The sequence below is a fragment of the Apodemus sylvaticus genome, chromosome 4 (genome assembly GCF_947179515.1).
Source record: "Apodemus sylvaticus chromosome 4, mApoSyl1.1, whole genome shotgun sequence".
Lineage (NCBI taxonomy): Eukaryota > Metazoa > Chordata > Mammalia > Rodentia > Muridae > Apodemus > Apodemus sylvaticus.
In genome coordinates this window covers 136,201,330-136,221,067 of record NC_067475.1, presented here as the reverse complement: position 1 = coordinate 136,221,067, position 19,738 = coordinate 136,201,330, and positions in this window count along the sequence as shown.

Below are 19,738 nucleotides of genomic sequence, written 5' to 3'. Positions count from 1 at the left end.
TTTCTTTGTTTAGAACATTTGGTGTTTTGATTATTATGTGACGGGAAGTATTTCTCTTCTGGTCCAGTCTGTTTGGAGTTCTGTAGGCTTCTTGTATATTCATGGGCATCTCTCTCTTTAGGTTAGGGAAGTTTTCTTCCATAATTTTATTGAAGATGTTTGCTGGCCCTTTAAGTTGTAAATCTTCACTCTCATCTATGCCTATAATCCTTAGGTTTGGTCTTCTCATTGTGTCCTGGATTTCCTGGATATTTTGGGTTACAAGCTTTTTGCATTTTGCATTTTCTTTAACTGTTGAGTCCATGGTTTCTATGGAATCTTCAGCATCTGAGATTCTTTCTTCTATCTCTTGTATTCTGTTGTTGATATTTGCATCTCTGACCCCTGATTTCTTCCCAAGGCTTTCTATCTCCAAAGTTGTCTCCCTTTGAGTTTTCTTAGTTGTTTCTACTTCTGATTTTAGATCCTGGATGGTTTTGCTTAGCTCCTTCACTTGCATGTTTGTGTTTTCCTGTAATTCTTTAAGAGATTTTTGTGTTTCGTCTTTCATGACCTCAGCCTGTTGACCAAAGTTCTCCTGTATTTCTTTAAGAGATTTTTGTGTTTCGTCTTTCATGACCTCAGCCTGTTGAGCAAAGTTCTCCTGTATTTCTTTAAGTGTTTTTTGCATTTCCTCCTTGTTGGCTTTTGTATTCTCCTGGATTTCTTTCAATGATTTTTGTGTTTCCTTTGCAAGGGCTTCTAACTTTTGATCCATTTTCTCCTGAATTTCTTTATGTATGACCTTCATGTGTTCCTGTACCAGCATCATGACCAGTGATTTTAAATCAAAATCTTGTTTTACTGGTGTGATGGGGTATCCAGGACATGTTGGTAGAGGAGAATTGGGTTCAGATGTTGCCATATTGCCTTGATTTCTGTTAGTGACGTTCCTGCGTTTGCCTTTTGCCATCTAGATCTCACTGGTGTTAGTTTATCTTGTCAGTGCTGGACTCACCAGTGCAAGCTGCCCCTTCCCAGTTGGCCTCTGGTGCACAGCTTACCTCCTGCACTGCTTGTAGACAGTGTGCTGCTGCCCAGGCTGTTCAGATCCCAAAGCAGGCACCCGAAGGCTCCCGCTGGGGCCCGCTGGATTCACTGGAGCACACTGACTTCTCCCAGCTGGCCGCCCGGAAGCCCAGCTAGCCACTTGCAGGACTTGGAGATGTAATGCTGCCGCCCAGACTGATCTGGATCCGGTAGCGGAGAGAGTAGAGCTAAGGGCTTCTGCCTGAGGCCTTGCCCCAGATTGTGTCTGTGGAGCAGAAGGAGCCCGTGTGCACTCCCAGGGAGTGCCGACGGTGTATGCTACTGTGACCTCCCCTGTGTTCCGCTCACTCCGCTGGGCAGCCGATCTGCCAACCGGGCTGTCGCACACAAGGTTAGCCTGGCCGCCCAGTCCCTGAGTCCAGGCAAAAGCCTGGGAGGCCAAGGTCCGAGCAAAGTTCCCCTAGGTCTATGACTGTTAATTGGGTTTGCCAGGTGACTAGGATGGCGGGTGTGTGCGCCCGCGCTCCCTGAAAGCGCTGGGAGAGTCTGCTTTGCTAACAATCACCTGGGCGGGTTGACTCACAGATGGCCCACCAAGCCACCCAGTTCTTGGGGTCAGTCCTGTGCCTTTTGGGGCCTGGACCCCCGCTTTGTTAGCCTTAGGCTATGCCTGTTACAGGTCTGCCCGCCTGAGCTCTCTGTCGTCCTGCAGGCAAAATGGCGGCGGCGCGCTCGCAGGCCTGGGCAAAAAACCTCCTGGTTGGGTTGGCACCCCGATGGCCCCCCCGACCCGCCCAGGGCCTGGGTGCAGGCCAACGCCCGTCGGGCTCAGACCACCGCGGTGTTGGCCTCGGATTATGTTTGTGTACCTCAGTCTGTCCGATTCCTGGAGTACGGAACCAAGATGGATGCTCCTCTCCTGACTGGTGGGAGGCCGAGTTCTGAAGTGGCCTCCGTGCAGGAAAGGCGCCGCACAACTGCAGCTGCTTGCTGCCCGGCTGGTCAGCGAAGGTCAGTGGTCGTGGGCGCAGGGCCTAACTGGTCCCTGTGACGCCTTGGTTCCACTGCTGATGGCCCTTCAGCTGGAGCAGCCACTGCTGCTGCCGCCGCCGCCGCCGCCGCCGCCGCCGCCGCCGCCGCCGCCGCCGCCGCCGCCGCCGCCGCCGCCGCCGCCGCCGCCGCCGCCGCCGCCGCCGCCGCCGCCGCCGCCGAACTCCTGTAGGCTTCTTATATGCTCATGGGCATCCCTTTCTTTAGGTTAGGGAAGTTTTCTTCTATAATTTTGTTGAAGATATTTACTGGCCCTTTAAGTTGGAAATCTTCACTCTCTTCTATGCCTATAATCCTTAGGTTTGGTCTTCTCATTTTCTCTTGGATTTCCTGGACATTTTTGGTCAGGAGCTTTTTTGCATTTTTCATTTTCTTTGACTATTGTATTAATGCTTTCTATGGTATCTTCTGCATCTGAGATTCTCTCTTCTATCTCTTGTACTCTGTTGCTGATGCTTAAATCCATGACTTCTGACTTTTTTCCTAGGTTTTCTATGTCCTGAGTTGTCTCCCTTTGTGATTTTGTTATTGTTTCTACCTCCTTCTTTAGATCCTGGATGGCTTTGTTTAATTCCTTCACCTGTTTTGTTGTCTTTTCCCTTAGTTCTTCAAGGTATTTTCCCTGTTTACTTCTGTTCTCCTGTATTTCTTTAAGGGAATTATTTATGTCCTTCTTGAAGCCCTCCATGATACCCTCCATCAGCATCATGACCTGTGATTTAAAATCCAAATATTGCTTTCCTGGTGTGTTGGGGTATCCAGGACTTGCTGTTGTGAGAGAATTGGGTTTAGATGGTGCCATATTGCCTTGATTTCTGTTAGCAAAGTTCCCACGTTTGCCTTTTGCCATCTGGTTATCTCTGGTGTTAATTGGGCCTGCTGTCACTGGCTGGAGTTTGCCCCTCCTGTGTGCCTGCACACCTATCTCAGCAACCCTGGGTGAGTTGCTTTCCCCTGGCACAAATTGCTGTGGTGCTGCCGAGTTCCTGGGTGCAGGTAGAGTCCTGGTGCGGTGTGTCCCAAGTGACCCTGGTGAAACCTGCCTACTAATCTGTTGCACAGTCACAGAAGCAGATGGCAGCAGAGACCCACTCTCTTGTAGTTGTATTTGCGTATGTACCTCTGTGACTCCAATCAGCTCTGGATGCAGGCTGTGCTGGGTGTCTCCTCCTCACTAGTTGCTGGGTGTATAGCTGGCTTCCTGCACTGCTTGGAGATGGCGCACTGTGGCCGAGGATGTTCCCGATCCAGAGGTAGAAATAGGAAGGCTCTTGCCAGAGGCCTCTGGACTGGATCCTCTGATCTGCAGGGCCAGTCTATCCTGTGCAGGCTGCCTCTTCCTTGCTGGCCTCTTCCTCACTGGCTGCTGGGATATGTCAGTTTTTTATACAAGACTTGCAAAATTGTTAAAGCTAGAAGAGTCTCATGAATAGATCATTCTTAAAAGGAGGTTTTCTCTATAAGAGAGAGAACCCAGGCAGAAATCTCCCACTAACACAAATATAGGGACTGTTGAGCTGAGCTAGCAATAAAGTCATAGTGCTTCATAACATTTCTACCGATCTTGTTTGAAACATCCCAATGAATACTTGGGTTTTATTAACACTTTATAATGTAGTGGTTCTAAGCTTTCCTAACCTAACAACCTTTCAGTAAAGTTCATGTTGTGATGATCCCATACCATAAAATTATTTTGTTGCTACTTTACAACTATAATTTTGGACACCATTATGAATTGTAATGTAATGTAAATGTTTGATATGCCAGATATCTAATTGATATTTGACACCACAGGGGTGTTGACCCATACATAGGTTAAGAACCACTGCTTTAACAAATCTTCTCCAGACATTTTTTTCTTTTTATTTTTTATTCGATATATTTTTATTTACATTTCAAATGATTTCCTCTTTTCTGGCCCCCCACTCCCCGAAAGTCCCATAAGCTCCCTTCCCTCCCCCTGTTCTCCCACCCACCCCTTCCTACTTCCCTGTTCTGGTTTTGCCTTATACTGCTACACTATTTGCTTAAGAATTTCATGGATTCATTGTTTCTAATGGCTGAATAGTACTTCATTGTGTATATATACCACATTTTTTGCATCCACTCTTCTGTTGAGGGATACCTGGGTTCTTTCCAGCTTCTGCTATTATAAATAGGGCTGCTATGAACATAGTGGAGCATGTATCCTTATTACATGCTGGGGAATCCTCTGGGTATATGCCCAGGAGTTGTACCCCATTTTTAATAGGGTTATTTGGCTTTCTGGGGTCTAACTTCTTGAGTTCTTTGTATATATTGGATATTAGCCCTCTGTCTGATGTAGGGTTGGTGAAGATCTTTTCCCAATTTGTTGGTTGCCCATTTGTCCTTTTGATGGTGTCCCTTGCCTTACAGATCCACACTGAGAGTTTAAATACAAATTAGAGGAAGAGAAGGTGTTTGCTTTCAAGTCCTAGGGTCACACTATAGGGAAAATGTTGTCATTCAGATTTTCTCTTTATGGCTATAATTGGTTTGTTAAATATCATTTGGGATGTTATATTCCAGTTTCTTAGATTTATTTCAATCTATATTAATTAAAAATGATTGCATATTCTTCTCCCTTCCCCTTTCTCCCTCCAGTCCTTCTCATACACCCTCCCTCTTAACTCTCCAATGCCCTCCCCACATTTTCAGAGGGAACGAGACAGAGACAGAGAAATATATAAATACAAGTGAGTCTGTTTTAATTGTTTGTGTATGTGCTTTCAGAACTGACCACTTTATATTGTATAACATTTGTGATAGCGTTCTTGTTTTCTGAAAGACAGAAAGATAACAGGCTCACGGTCATTCTTCCCTGCACTTGACATGAAACCAGACATTTTCCCAAAGGACCTCTGGCTTCTCTTAGGTGGGTGTGTTAAGGGACAGTGCAAGTTTTTGTGTGCCTGTTGTTCCTGTTTGTCACTCGTGCTTTTCAGTGACTATAGCTTGAAATTGTCTGTCTTTTAAAACAGGAAGCAGAAGTTACCAATTCTCACAATGTTTGCAATTCAAGTTTAATGTCACAAGGCTTGTGGGCAACATATTTCAGTCTTTCTCTTTTTCGAATATGAATTTCTAGTAAAATTAATATAATTATCATTTTCCTTTTCCTATGTTCAATATGACACTATAGGCATTTCACCAAGGGTAAGAATAATGTGGGCTGAGCATCATTTGCACATCATGGTATATAATCAAACATTGCATCCAAGCTCAATTGCAGTAATTATTTCTATGAGTAATTATGTAACAAGATGCACTCCAAAATTATCACAGGATTTAATTTAATTTGCCGTCTGCTTTTAGATGGTGATTTGTTGCTAATGTCATTACATTTTTTTTTTTAACATTTCTCTTTCAGAGACAGGGCCATCTAGAGTGTGTCTCTGGAGAAGGGTGCCTGGGTGACTTCGTTATCTTCTCAGCTCATCTGGCTGATTGTCACTGTGAACACATCATGAGCTCCTTTTCCTCTCAGCTCTCAGGTGTGATCACTGGTACAGGTTCACAGCCCAATCTTCTTCTGGCCTCTTACCACGTGTGATTAGCAATCCTGACTAGTCCTTGGTTGCTATGGTCACTAGAGATGTCCTCACAATTCCATGTGCTTGGGTGGAAATAACCGCCTATGTACACTTGCTAAACCCAGTTCAACAGAAGCAACATCACATGCAAACATATTAACATTTCATTTTCTACAACGAATAAAATTAGAACATCCCACTCTGTTCTCTCTCCTTCTTTTACTGTTCCTTCATTAAGCATTTTACACTGTAATGAATCTATTTCCACCAACCACAGTTATCAGCAATACTATTTTCATTTTTAATTTATTATTTTTCCTGTAGCAGTGCCCCAATATCTATTTAAATTTCCCTGTTCTCTGAAAACAGATATAAAAAGCAAAGCAAACAAACAAAAGACAACAACTAACTACCAAGTCTATTTTTTTAACTCTGACTACCTGAATTGTTCTTATGTTCTTTTATAAAACATTTATTTTTGTGTTGTGTGTGATGTGTGTACATACGACACATTCATCTGCACATAAGCACCCACACAGAGACACACAGCATATATGTGAAAGTCAGAGGACAGTTTATGTGGGTTAGGTTCTTCCCTTCCACCATGTGGGGTCCTGGGTTTAAACTCAGGTCACAGGCTGGCCAGCAAAGTGCCTTTTCCTGCTGAGCCACCTCATTGGCTCCTGAATTGTTCCCACCTCAACCCTTCGGATAAGTTTCCTGGTCTTGGTTCTTTTAGAGACTGATGATACTTATACACACTGTTGTTTCTGCCTCATCCCTTCCTTTTGCCTGTGTGTGTGTGTGTGTGTGTGTGTGTGTGTGTGTGTGTTCTTCCTCCTGGCTACAAAACTTGGAACTTCTGGGAACCATTGGCCATCAAAGCAGTCCTCACTAAGGATCTCAAGAAAGTTCGTGAGAACACTTCAGCAAAAGGAGAGAGCAGAGCTGTTCCAGTCACACCAGCTATGAAGTGAGCCCTCTCTGAAGGAAAAGACTGGAATTTGGCAAAGAATTCATTTCAGCTGCACCAGCTTTATTAGACACTCATGTGTCAAATGCAGGGCAAAGAAATAGAATACAAAGGCAAAAAGTGAACAATTCATAAACTGTACATTTCCCTGTCAGAAAGCTGGAGAACTAAAAAGGCCACATTTTGACATTTATAATCTTAAAAAGGTCACATATTCACATAAGAATGGTTCTTATGTCTTTAAAAAATGATACAGATTTAAAAGAGAGAAGTGGGGGCAATTTTGGTGACGTCTAGGCATAAGTCATGATAAAGGATTGTCTGACATTGCTGTCAATCTTTTTTAAAAGCCTCCTAAGCCGTCAAATATATTATAATAGATAATAAACTGAATCCACAACAGACCACAACATCTAGCTTCTATTCACATTTTAAATACATTAACTTCTGTCAAAAGCACTCTCTTCACCTAAGAATTGTATTAGTTTTCCCCCACCCCCTTGGAGATTGTTGAGAAGCATGCTCTAAGTGTACTAAACTAAGCAGTATTTTAGGAGTTATAACGTGGACATTGTGATGCTTTATATACTTGTGTTGATTGCTTAATTACAGAGAGAAGTGTGTGCTTCTTCCAACAAGCCTGTGGTGTGTGTGTGCAAACACAGGACAATAGGCCATTCTCTAAGAAACATGCTCAAAATGTGGTGTGCATTTGGAAGTGGTCTTCTAGTCTCCAGAAACTGAATTCCCTCTCAACGATTCTTCTGATTCTTTAGACTTCCACTGTGCACACTTTTCAGAGAATTCTCCTATTGCTGAAACTACTCGGATTCCTGTCACTCTTCTGTTCCCACGGGCACACTCTTCTGAACAAACTCCGGTCATTTCAGGATACTAAGGGACACCCGTGCATCCATTAGACTTCTCACCAATATGGTAAAGGGCTTTCCAGAAGAAACAAGGAGAAGAAATTGTAGTTACTGGTTTGAATGGCACAGATACAGTCTGTCATAGCAAGAGTTACATGTTGACAGAAGCTGCAGTATTTGAGTCATGAGAAACCTTCACGAGACTGGTCATACCTCTTCTGTAGTCAGGCAGTAAAGAACCCAGTCAGAGAAACTGGAGGTGTCCTGTAATCCTGCAGGCCCATCCTCCAGCATCCTATCTCTCTATGTAAGTTCCATTTCTATAAGGCTCAGCAACTTTCCCAAATGACAACATAAGTTGGAGCAGAGTACTCAAACATACAGGCCTGTGGGGTGTTTGACATATAAAGATAGCAATGTACTAGAATACCTTTTGTCCTTTATCTCTCAAAATGATGCTTAAACGTGTCGGCTGGGAGTCATTCATGTGTGGTAGGCTGCCTTGGCTGCAGCAGTAAGTTTACCTCTAATGCTGGACCACATCCACCAGCAAAGCCAGGGCATCCTTGTGTCTTCAGGCTGTGAACTAGTGACAAGAAGTGGAGAGCATCAGAATTCTGTGAGTTTGCCTGTGTTTATTTCTCTTTGTAGCTCCTAAGGGTTTCTCACTACAGCATCTTAGCTTCTCTATCTTGTGTTCTGAAAAGCCCAGGACTTTGGTCTATGTCCTGTATGGCAGTGCAGAGACAGAGAAGGGAAGACATTCAACCACTTATCAAAATATGAGTGCTGAAAATATGAGTCTTGTTTTAATGCTTTTTCTTGTTTTCCTTTTCAATTGTTTTTATGTCTCTCCACCAGCCTTAGGTGGGATACCTTTTTATTTATCCTACTTCTAGTGAACCAAACAGAATGTTCAATCTAAGCAGGAATCCAGTGGAATCTTTTAGGTGCTTAATAGAAGAAAAGCAAGATTCAGCATTTTAATTCCAAATCTGAAAGTATTTGTAAGCAAATGGTTCAGTCAGAAATAAAGCTGATCTTGGCCCCCAGGCCCCACTTTCTCCAGGTAGGCTCACGTCCTAAAAATTACACAGCTTTTCAAAAGAAGTGAAGCCTGAAACCTAGTACCCAGGCAAATTAGGATGAGTATGGTGGATGTCAGTCATGAGTTGACCAAGTGTCACAGGAATCTATAAATGTCAGAAGCAAAGCAAAGTGTGCCCTACCTCACCTCAATCCTGAACTCTGGTGGACATTTAGAACTTGTCACCTTCTCTTGTTGTTTTCTCCAGAATCGAGGTATCAAGCTTAACCAATGTCCCTCCATGTTCACCTATGGAGTTTGTTTTTGCTTTTATTTGTTATAAATTTAAGTCTAAACTGATTAACATTGTGCACACAGTACTGTAGTGTTAACTTCAGGCACTGGTATGCAGCAGATCTCTAGAACTGACAGTGATGGTTTGAATATGCTTTGGCCAATGGGAAGTGACACAATTAGGAGGTATGACCTTGTTCGAATAAGTGTGTCCTGTTTGGAGGAGGTGTGTCATTATGTAGGTGAGCTATGAGGTCTACTAGTATTAAAACTCTACCAAGTGCAGAAGAGATCCTCCTCCTAGTTGCCTGCAGAAGAGAGTCTCCTTCTGGATGCCTATGGATGATCAAGATGTAGAATTCTTGACCACTCTAGCACCAATTCTGCCTGCAAGATACCATGCTTACCACCATGGTGATAATTGACAGAACCTCTGAAACTGTAAGCTAGCCCCAATTAAATGTTTGCCTTTATAAGTGTTGCCTTGGTCATGGTGTCTCTTCACAGCAATGGAAACCCTGAGAGTCTGATACACTTAGTCATAAAAACTTCACCAAAAGAATTGTCTCCACACTGCCAGGTCCTACTGCCTGTAAGTTTAGTTATGAGATATAACCCAAAAATATAAAATCATGCCCTCAATCTTTATCCTTTTGTGGCATATGGTGATATTTCCTTTTAAGGATGAATAAAAAACTTAAGACAAGAAACTTACATGATTGTGTGCAACACAGGAAACAATGATGAGAATATTGAGATATTTTGCAGAATGGCAAAGAAATTGCTTCCAGCTACACATCAGATGAGGGATACTATCTAGAATATATGAAGAACTGTATATATTAGACATCAAAGTACCTCCAACTCATCTAGTTAATAAGTGAGCTCCTGAACTTTGTGAATAGTTCTCAGGAAAATAAACACAAATGGTCATTAAATATTGGGAAAATACTTGAAAAGGTGTTCACCATCTTAGGTACCAGGGAACATTTTTGAAATTTCATTTCACACCAATCAGAGAGGTTATGTTCAAGAAAACAAATGACAATAAGCATCAGATAAGATGTGGGGAAATGGGAACCATTGTTCATTGCTGGTACCAATGTAAGTTTGTGCAGCCACAGTTGGGGATAAAATAGTCATAAGAGACAGATGGATGGAGGGGACTTGGAGGGAGGGGAGTGGGGGGTGTTCAGGATTAGGTGTGGGTAAGGACAAGAGAAATGTCTAGAGAACCATGAAAATGAATGGAAATCTGCAATTGCAACAGATGGGGGTGAGGAGGTGGGGAGCATCTCCAGAACAGAAATCTAGGATAAGGGAGGTGCCCAAGAATCAATGGGGGTGACCTTAGCTCTGATTCACTACATTGGGGATATGGAACATGGAAGAGGCCACCTCCTGTAACCATACAGGGACCCCAGTAGAGCAATATAGACACCAATTACCCACAAAGCTTTCAACTGAAAATTTACCCTATCTACAAGTATTGTAGGCACAGGAGAGGCACAGAGACTGAAGGAATAGTCAACCAGTAACCAGAACTTGAGATCCATACCATGGGCAAGCAACAGTCTCTAACACTATTAATGACATTCTGTTATGCTTGCAGACAGGAGCATGTTGTTCTCTTAGAGGTTCCACGAGGCAGACAGATACAGACACCTACTGACAAACAGTGGAGGGACCTAAGGGACTCTTATGAAAGAATAGGGGGAAGGATTGCGGGACATTGAAAGGGATAGGAACTCCACAGGAAGATCAACAGAGTCAACCTGGACCCTTGGGACCCTCAGAGACTGAACTATTAACCAAAGAACATACACCTGCTGGACCTGGTCCTCCCTGCACATACACAGTAGATATGCATCATGACCTTCATGTGAGTCCTGAACAACTGGAACAGGGTCTAGCTCAAAAGCTGTTACCAGTACATGGGATATGTTCTACTCTCTGGGCTGCCTTGTCTGGCCTTAGTGGGAGAGGTAACACCTAGCCTTCCAGAGACTTGAAGTGCCAAGGAGGGATACCAAGGGGGCTCCACCCACTCAGAGAAGAAGGGGAGGAATAGGAGGAAGCCTTGTGGGAGAGCGTGACCTGGAGGGAACAGTGACTGGGATGTAAGATGAGGAAGTAAAAATACCAAGCTTTTTAATTAAATTTAAAAAATAAGAGGGAAAATAAATAATTGTGGAGCTTAAAAACAAAAACCAACCAATAAGTCAAACATATGAACAAACAAAACACTAATAAATGAACTCACCACAATTTTGCGATGATGTAGGAGGGGTTATGAGACTAACTAGAAAGATAATTGTGAGCAGGAAAGAAGCTTTGAAGAGAAGGTGGACAATGAAGAGGGCAAGAGGCTGAGCCTTGAAACGGTTCCACCCCCTTGGGTGTAAATCATACAATTGGTACAGTTATTCATAAAGACCTTTTGCATGTTTTCCCCATCTTAATGTTATTAACAAGTCAAAAGAGCTGAGATACCAAATTGGTACAAGTAATGAATTAACTCCTGAGAAAGTGTATAGTGTCTAAATAAAAGCTATGTAATGGCCAAGGCTAATGTTATCTCAAGCCCAGTTTAAATCTCTGGGCACAGCAGAGCTGAAGAGATGTTCCCATGTGATCTTCACAGGTTTCTATGGAAACACCTTTTCAGATAGCCTTTACTAGAAAAGAATATTTTGTTTCATTGTAAAGAGAAGGCTAACACATTCTATTGATTTATGCAAAGCAAAAATGTTTGGTAGATTTTGAGCATGGTATAGAATGTAATTTAATCATTCGTCCCTCAAGATAGCCAACATCTTTATTAGGGACAGTATTTCCCAGGGATGGCACTTAAGAAGATGGTTCTATCCCCCAGGATAAAGGGCATGGGTAGTTTTTTTTTTTTTTTTTTTTTTTTTTTTTTAATTTGTACTTTTGTTTTTATTATTCGATATAATTTATTTACATTTCAAATGATTTCCCCTTTTCTAGCCCCCCCACTCCCCGAAAGTCCCGCAAGCCCCCTTCTCTTCCCCTGTCCTCCCACCCACCCCTTCCCACTTCCCCGTTCTGGTTTTGCTGAATACTGTTTCACTGAGTCTTTCCAGAACCAGGGGCCACTCCTCCTTTCTTCTTGTACCTCATTTGATGTGTGGATTATGTTTTGGGTATTCCAGTTTTCTAGGTTAATATCCACTTATTAGTGAGTGCATACCATGATTCACCTTTTGAGTCTGGGTTACAAGAGCCTATACTCAACACAACTGGAGAATCTGGAGGAAATGGACAATTTCCTTGACAGATACCAAATACCAAAATTAAATCAGGACCAACTAGACCATCTAAACAGTCCCATAATGCCTAAAGAAATAGAAGGAGTCATAGAAAGTCTTCCAACCAAAAAAAGCACAGGACCAGATGGCTTCAGTTTTTTTTATTATACTTTGGAAGCAATTCTGTAACATCATGTAAAACTTAGGCAGCATATACTTAAAGACTGGGAAGTTTTCACAATCTTCAATTGAATTTTTAACTGAGTTTTGCCTTTAGTAGTTCCTATTTGTTGTTAAAATGGAATTAATTTTCTTAGGAAAATACACAAATATACACACAGATGTTCATTCCAACTATAAAATAAAGCCTTCTATGAATAAACCTCAAGCAGTCATGTGAAGTTCATTCAAAAATTTACCTCCAAATGTTCAAGATTTGAAGATAAAAGTATGTGCATATCCTGTCTGTGCTAATTAAAATTTCATATCTCATCCTTGTCTGATGTCAGCTCTGGTATTTATTTCTGCTCTATGACCTTGACTCGTGACACAAGGGCACATATTATATATACACAGTAGCCCAGATGCAAAGTGCATCATCCAAGAATTATGGCCTTCCTTAAGGAAAATAGCTACATGGTAAGAAACCCATATACCTTCATGTAGAATCTATATTTCTAAAACTCCTACTGAAAACCAATTAATTACCTGAATCTATTGAAATAGCTAACTAGGTAAGAGTGGCCAACTAATCCAGGCCAGAAAGAGGAACATAGGCTAGGAAACAGAGAATGACAGAATTGGAAATTTCGTTATACAACATTTATAAAATGTTGTAATTTTCTAAATGAACACTGGGGATAGGTTCTACTGTTGTCACTGTATGAGTATCATAGAGTATTTACACAAACCTAGAAGTGTATGTCAATCACTTGATAAGTCCTCTTGACATAATCAAGAGTTGTGGTAAGCACGGGATGAATGGGGCTCATCCTGGCGTAGCCTGCTGAGAACTTTATAGTAATGTTAAAAAAAAATAAGTCTGAGTGCTCTCTAAAATAATGACTGAAATGCACAAAACAATAACACAGCTGCACACAAACAGATATGTGAGAATAAATACTAGCTGACCACGATTATTAATTTACCCATAAGAAAGGGTAAAGTCAAAATAGATATGCGCACTCTCTTCCTCCTTCCAGTAACTATTTATCCCTCAATTCACAGATGAAAGCTTAGGAGGGACAGAAAGTCACAGATAGATGGGGCTTCAATGAGGAACCAAGATCAGCCACATGGCAGACAAGCAGCTGATAGGCAATAAAAGGGGGCGGGTGGCCTCGAGAGAGAGAAAGAGAGAGAGTCAGAAAGCACCAGAAAGAGTGTACTTAAGCTAGGACAATTTCCAAAGAAAAAAGAGAAGGAAAAAGAAACTTAGGCCTTTCTGAATCAGGACTCAAAGTTGAGCAGATCCAGAAGAGCCTCGTGGCAAGCCTGAGATGACTGTGCTAGGGCAAGGAATTCTGGGAAGTAAAAGTACAGTGTTTCCTTTAAAGGCATAATTTTATTCTCATCTCTTTAGCTTGGCTTCAGGTGATTCCTGGAGGGAGGGGGTCCTTTAGCAAGGTGGTTGACTGACCCAGTTGGATTAACTCATATTTTGTGTAGCTTGGAATGCCAGCCCCTCTCCAGAGAAGAGCTTCTCTAACGGGACTTTTTCTCTTAATTTAAAAGTATTAAGCTAATTTACCTAGAAAGAAAATTTTACTATATCTTTTCCTATAAATAAAAATGTTAACACAAAATTTCCCTCTTTTGATTTTTGTCCCATCTATATTCAATTTTTTGTTTCCTAGCCCAGATCTTATGCCTAGTCCATTTTCCAGAGAATACCAATGAGCTAGGTAAAATTTCTTCTTATAGGTACATGTATTTGAGTTTACCTAAAATTATAGGCATTTAATTTTCCCCAGTTGACTACCTTTATGTATAAAATCTTGAATGTTATTTTCACAGTTGCTCCTACCATCTCCTTTCATGTGTTTTTTTTTTTGACATTTTTGATTTACAGCAGGACTGTCTGTCTGTCTGTATGTCTGGTTGTTTGGTTGGTTAGTTGGGTTTTTTTTTATGGAAATGGCCAGCATGGGTTTTAATATCAACATCCAATGTCCATTTATTTTCTTGCAGGAAGTCTTGTCTGATCCCTTTCTGCCTAGCCTTGTCTGAGCATTTGGACTCAGCTACAGTGACACTTTTACCTTCAGCTGAGAGCTGAGCCTCTGGATAATGTGAACTGTCACCCATCCATTGGAACCTCACAGGAGGTAGCAATAAAGTATCAAAGGAAATTAACCCCAGCCTCTGTGTGCTATAGTGCATTGTTCCTAATTCCTCCTTTTCATAAAATTTAAAACCATCGTGACACCAGGCAGAACAAAAACACTTCACCTTTGTCCCACAGCTAAAAATACATGCTCCACATACAGGTCTTCAGTTGAGAAAATGGGCTAACCTTCAGCTTGGATGGTTGATTTTTTTAAAGGCATAATAACTAGATCTCAAAGTTTTATAAGCCCCAAATGTGAAAATATAGACATAATCTTTTATAAAATGATGACTTTTGCAATGAAACCACCAATCTCTTATTTTGCAGCATAGCATACACATATAAAAACAGAATTATGCTTATTATACACATATAAAAACCCAAAGCAGGCTCATTTATTGTTCTTTTACAGAGTCAGTTCCTTTTTATTATCATTTACTTCAAAGCTGTTCTAGATAACTTCTTTCTTGTGGACTCAAGATTTCCCCAACATGGACAACTCTGACTGCTTTCATCACAAAGAGGAAGCCTGGAGACTTTAATGTCACAATGTTGTGAAGCAATGTTACTTGAAAACATTAAGAAGCAATTATTGTCTAGAATAATTATTCAGTGTTTAAAGGGGGAAGGAATAAGGGAGATAATGCCTTTTGTATTAGCCACACATAATCCAAAATATCTTGGAGTGACTCTCACCAAGCAAGTGAAAGACCTATATGACACGAACTTCAAGTCCCAGAAGAAAGAAGTTGAAGAAGCTATCAGAAGATGGAAAGATCTCCCATATTCATGGATCAGTAGGATTAACAGAGTAAAATGGGCATCTTACTAAAAAACAATCTACAGATTCCACTTCCCCTCCGAAATTCTAACACAATTCTTTACAGACCCTGAAAGAACAATTCTCACCATTATATGGAAAAAAACAGGATTGCTTAAACAATCCTGTACAATAGAGGAACTGGAGTTATCACTGATATCAAGATGTACTACAGAGTAATAATAAAAGCTTCATGGTACTGGCATAAAAATGGACAGGTTGATCAATGCCATTAAATTGGAGACACATAAATAATGTCACATACCTATGGACACTTGATTTCCGGCAAAGAAGTCAAAACTATAAAATGGAAAAAAAAAACATCTTCAACAAATGGTGCTAAAGTATCTGTATATCTGCATGTAGAAGAATACAAACAGATTCATATCTACAAACATGCACAAAACACAAGTCCAAGTGGATCAACGACCTCAACACAAAACTTGATACACTAAATCTGATAGGAGAGAAAATGGGGAATAGCCTTGATTGTATTGGCCTGGGAGGCAGCTTCCAGAACAGAACAGCTCAGGAACTGAGATTACCAATTGATAAGTGGGGCCTCAAGGCACTGAAAAGCTTCTGTAAGATGAAGGACACCATTAAATGTACAGAAATGACACACTACAGAATGGAAAAAGATCATTATCAACCCTACGTCCAACAGAGGGCTGGTATCCAAAACATATAAAGATCTCAAAAATATATCACATTTTCTGTATCCATTCCTCCATTGAGGGACATCTGAGTTCTTTACAGCTTCTGGCTATTATAAATAAGGCTGTTATGAACATGCCGGGGAATCCTCTGGGTATATGCCTAGGAGTAGTATAGCAGGGTCCTCCGGAAGTGTCATGCCCAGTTTTCTGAGGAACCGCCAGACGGATTTCCATAATGGTTGTACCATCTTGCAATCCCACCAGCAGTGGAGGAGTATTCCTCTTTCTCTGCATCTTCCAGATGAATTTGAGAATTACTCTTTCTAATTCTAGGAAGAACTGAGTTGGGATTTCGATGGGGATTGCTTTGAATCTTTATATTACCTTTGGCAAGATGGCCATTGTAACTATATTAATCATGCCAATCCACGAGCATGGAAGGTTTTTCCATTTTCTGAGGTCTTCTTCGATTTCCTTCTTCAGAGACCTGAAGTTCTTGTCATACAGATCTTTCATTTGTTTGGTTAGAGTCCCACCAAGATACTTTATATTGTTTGTGGCTATTGTGAAGGGTGTCTTTCCCTAACTTCTTTCTCAGCCTGCTTATCCTTTGCGTATATGAAGGCTCCTGATTGGCTTGAGTTGATTTTATAACCAGCCACCTTTCTGAAGTTGTTTATCAGCTGTAGGAGTTCTCTGGTGGAGTTTTTTGGCTCACTTAAGTAGACTATGATATCATCTGCAAATAGTGATAGTTTGACTTCTTCCCAGATGTCCCTCAATGGAGGAATGAATACAGAAAATGTGGTATATTTACACAATGCAATACTACTCAGCAATTAAAAACAATGAATTCATGCAATTTTTAGGCAAATAGTTGGAACTGGAAAATATCCTAAGTGAGGTAGCCCAATCACAAAAGAATACACATGGAATGCAATCACTGATAAGTGGATATTAATTAGTCCAGAAACTCTGAATACTCAAGACACAGTTAGCATATCACATGATTCCCAAGAAGAAGGAAGGAGAGGGCGCTGGTCCTGGAAAGGCTTGATCCAGCATCATAGGGGAGTACCAGGAGAGAGAAATGGGAGGGGGATGATTGGGAAATGGGTGGAGAGAAGAGGGCTTATGGGACATATGGGGAGGGGGGAACCGGGAAAGGGGAAATCATTTGGAATGTAAACAAAGAATATAGAAAAATAAAATACATATAAATAAAAAAACCTCAAAAAATTAGGCATAATGAACCAAATAACCCAATTAAAAATGGGGTACAAATCTAAACAGAGAATTCTCAACAGAGGAGTGTCTAATGGCCAAGAAGCATTTAAAGAAATGCTCAATGTCCTTAGTTATCAGAGAAATGCAAATCAAAATGATTATGAGGTTCCATTTTATACCCATCAGAATGGCCAAGACCAAAAACTCAAATGACAGGGCATGCTGACAAGGATGTGGAGCAAGGGGAATTCTGAAGTGGAAACTTCTAGTTTTTTTTTTTTTTTTTTTTGAGAAGTCAGTTTTGTCAAATGATAAGGCAAACAGGCAAAAGGATGTCTTTCTAAAGCAGATATGTGAAAGAATGTTTTCCTGAAGCAGAGACACAGGTGAAAGTGTGTTTTATAAAGCAGACACATGAAAGAATATTTTCCTAAAGCAGCCATAGGTTTAAAGGATATTTTGCTGTAGCAAACATGTGAAAGGACATGTGATGATGAAGGAGTATAAATATGGTCCCACAGACAGTGGAAGCTGGAACATTGATTTGGTTTGGTCTGCCTCGCTATTCTTCACTAACAATTTTCATGTACTGGTTCACCTTACATAGTGTTGTTGAGCTCCACTTGTGGTAACACTGCTACTAGTGAGGTCCCTGTGACTTCTTGCCACTTTGACTGCCTCATACTGTTTGGCAAGCCTTTCAGTTTATTCAGGATTGAACTGTAACTGCTGGTTTCTGTGTGGTGTCTGCCTGTCAAGAGAACTGGACTGCAGCTGTGATCCACATTTGGTGTTTGCTATGGGACTGAACTGCTGAAAAAGAAGATTGAGTGTGCCCCCTATTGATGAATAGGTCCACTTCTCCTATATTCTAATAATACTTTTCCCTTCCACTACCTTTTGTTGCATATAGCTTTTGCCACCCTGCTAAAATTCTTGGAGCACTATGCTACTAGCCCCTGCCCAGAGAATATCGTATTCGCAGATAAACACAGACACATATGTTGCTCAATTTTAACTTGCCTTATTGGTTCAATTTCTGGGCATTATTAATCTCTGGTGGCTATCATGCCCTCCCCAACACTCCTATCTTAGCTCCCTAAATCTGTCCTCAACTTTACATAGAGTTGCTCAGTTACCTTTAATGCCAGCTCAACATCCCATCCCCCCTCCTGTAGAAGTGCCCTGTGGTTGCTCCATTTGAGGTTTCACATGGCTGGTCACCTTTTCTCCCTCAGAAGCATGGTGAACTCTCTTCTCTCTTCTCTCTTTGGGTCTGCTAGATTGCCTGCAGACACCCAGAAGCCTTGCCTATTTCTTCCACCCAGCAATTGGCCTATGGCATCTTTACTGATAGATCAAGAACCATTTGGGGAACAGGACCTTAGCATCAGCACCACCCCTACAACCTCTGATGGGTGGTAGGCAAAAGGAGAGTCTATTTATTAAAATAGGCTGCAAAAACTGTATTCCTACAGAACACCTCTCTGTTGCTGGTAGGGTGGCAAGCTTGTACAAGCACTCATTTTGGTAGTTACTCAGAAAATAGGGAATAGATCTAATTCAAAACCCAGCTATATCATTCCTGGCCATAGACCCAAAAGATGCTCTACCATATAGCAAGTACATTTGCTTACCTATGTTCATAGCAGATTTCTTCATAATAACCAGAAACTGTAAACAACCTAGATGTCCCTCAACCAAAGAATGGATAAAGAAAATGTGGTATATTAACACAATGGAATATTACCAGCTAGTAAAAACAAGGACATCATGAAATTTGCAAGCAAATAAATGAAACTAGAAAAGATTATCCAGAGTGAGGTAACTCACACCCAGACACACATGATATGTGCTTACCTATAAGTAGATACTAGTCATAAAGTATGGGATAACCACACTATAAAACACAGACTCAAAGAACGTAGTAACAAGAAGGACCCAAGGCAGGAAACTTGAATCTCACTGAGAAGGACAAATAGATTGGGTATTAGGAGTAGATGAAAGGAGGGGGTTGAGTGGGGGAGGTTTGAGAATAAGAATAGGAGGGATTGGGTTGGTGGGAGTTAAGAGAGTGAGGACTGGAAGAAACATCTGAAATCAGAGCAGTGGGAGGGGGAGGGAGGCATCTGTGGGATGAGCTAGAAACCTAGGATGAGGGAAACTCCCAGGAATTTATGAGGGTGACATTAACTAAGATGCCTAACAACAGGGGATATGGAACCTGAAATGGCCACCTTGCTGTAACTAGGCAAGACTTCCAATGAAGGGATGGGGACACTACCCCAAGCAGAAAAACTTCTACTCCAAATTTGTCCTGTCTATAAGATGTACAGGTATATAGATGGAGCAGAAACTTAGGGAAAGGCCAATCAATGACTGGCCCAACTTGAGACCTATTCCACACAGAAGCCAACTACTGATACTATTAATAATATTCTCTTATACTTGCAGACAGGAGCCTAGCATAACTGTTCTCTGAGTGGATTCATCCAGTAGTTGATGGAAACAGATGCAGAGACCCACAGCCAAACATTAGGTGGGTATTGGGGAATTCTATGGAAGAGAAAGACAAAGGATTGAAGGAGGCAGAGAGGTCAAGAACACCACAAGAAAACCGGTGGAAAAAACTAAC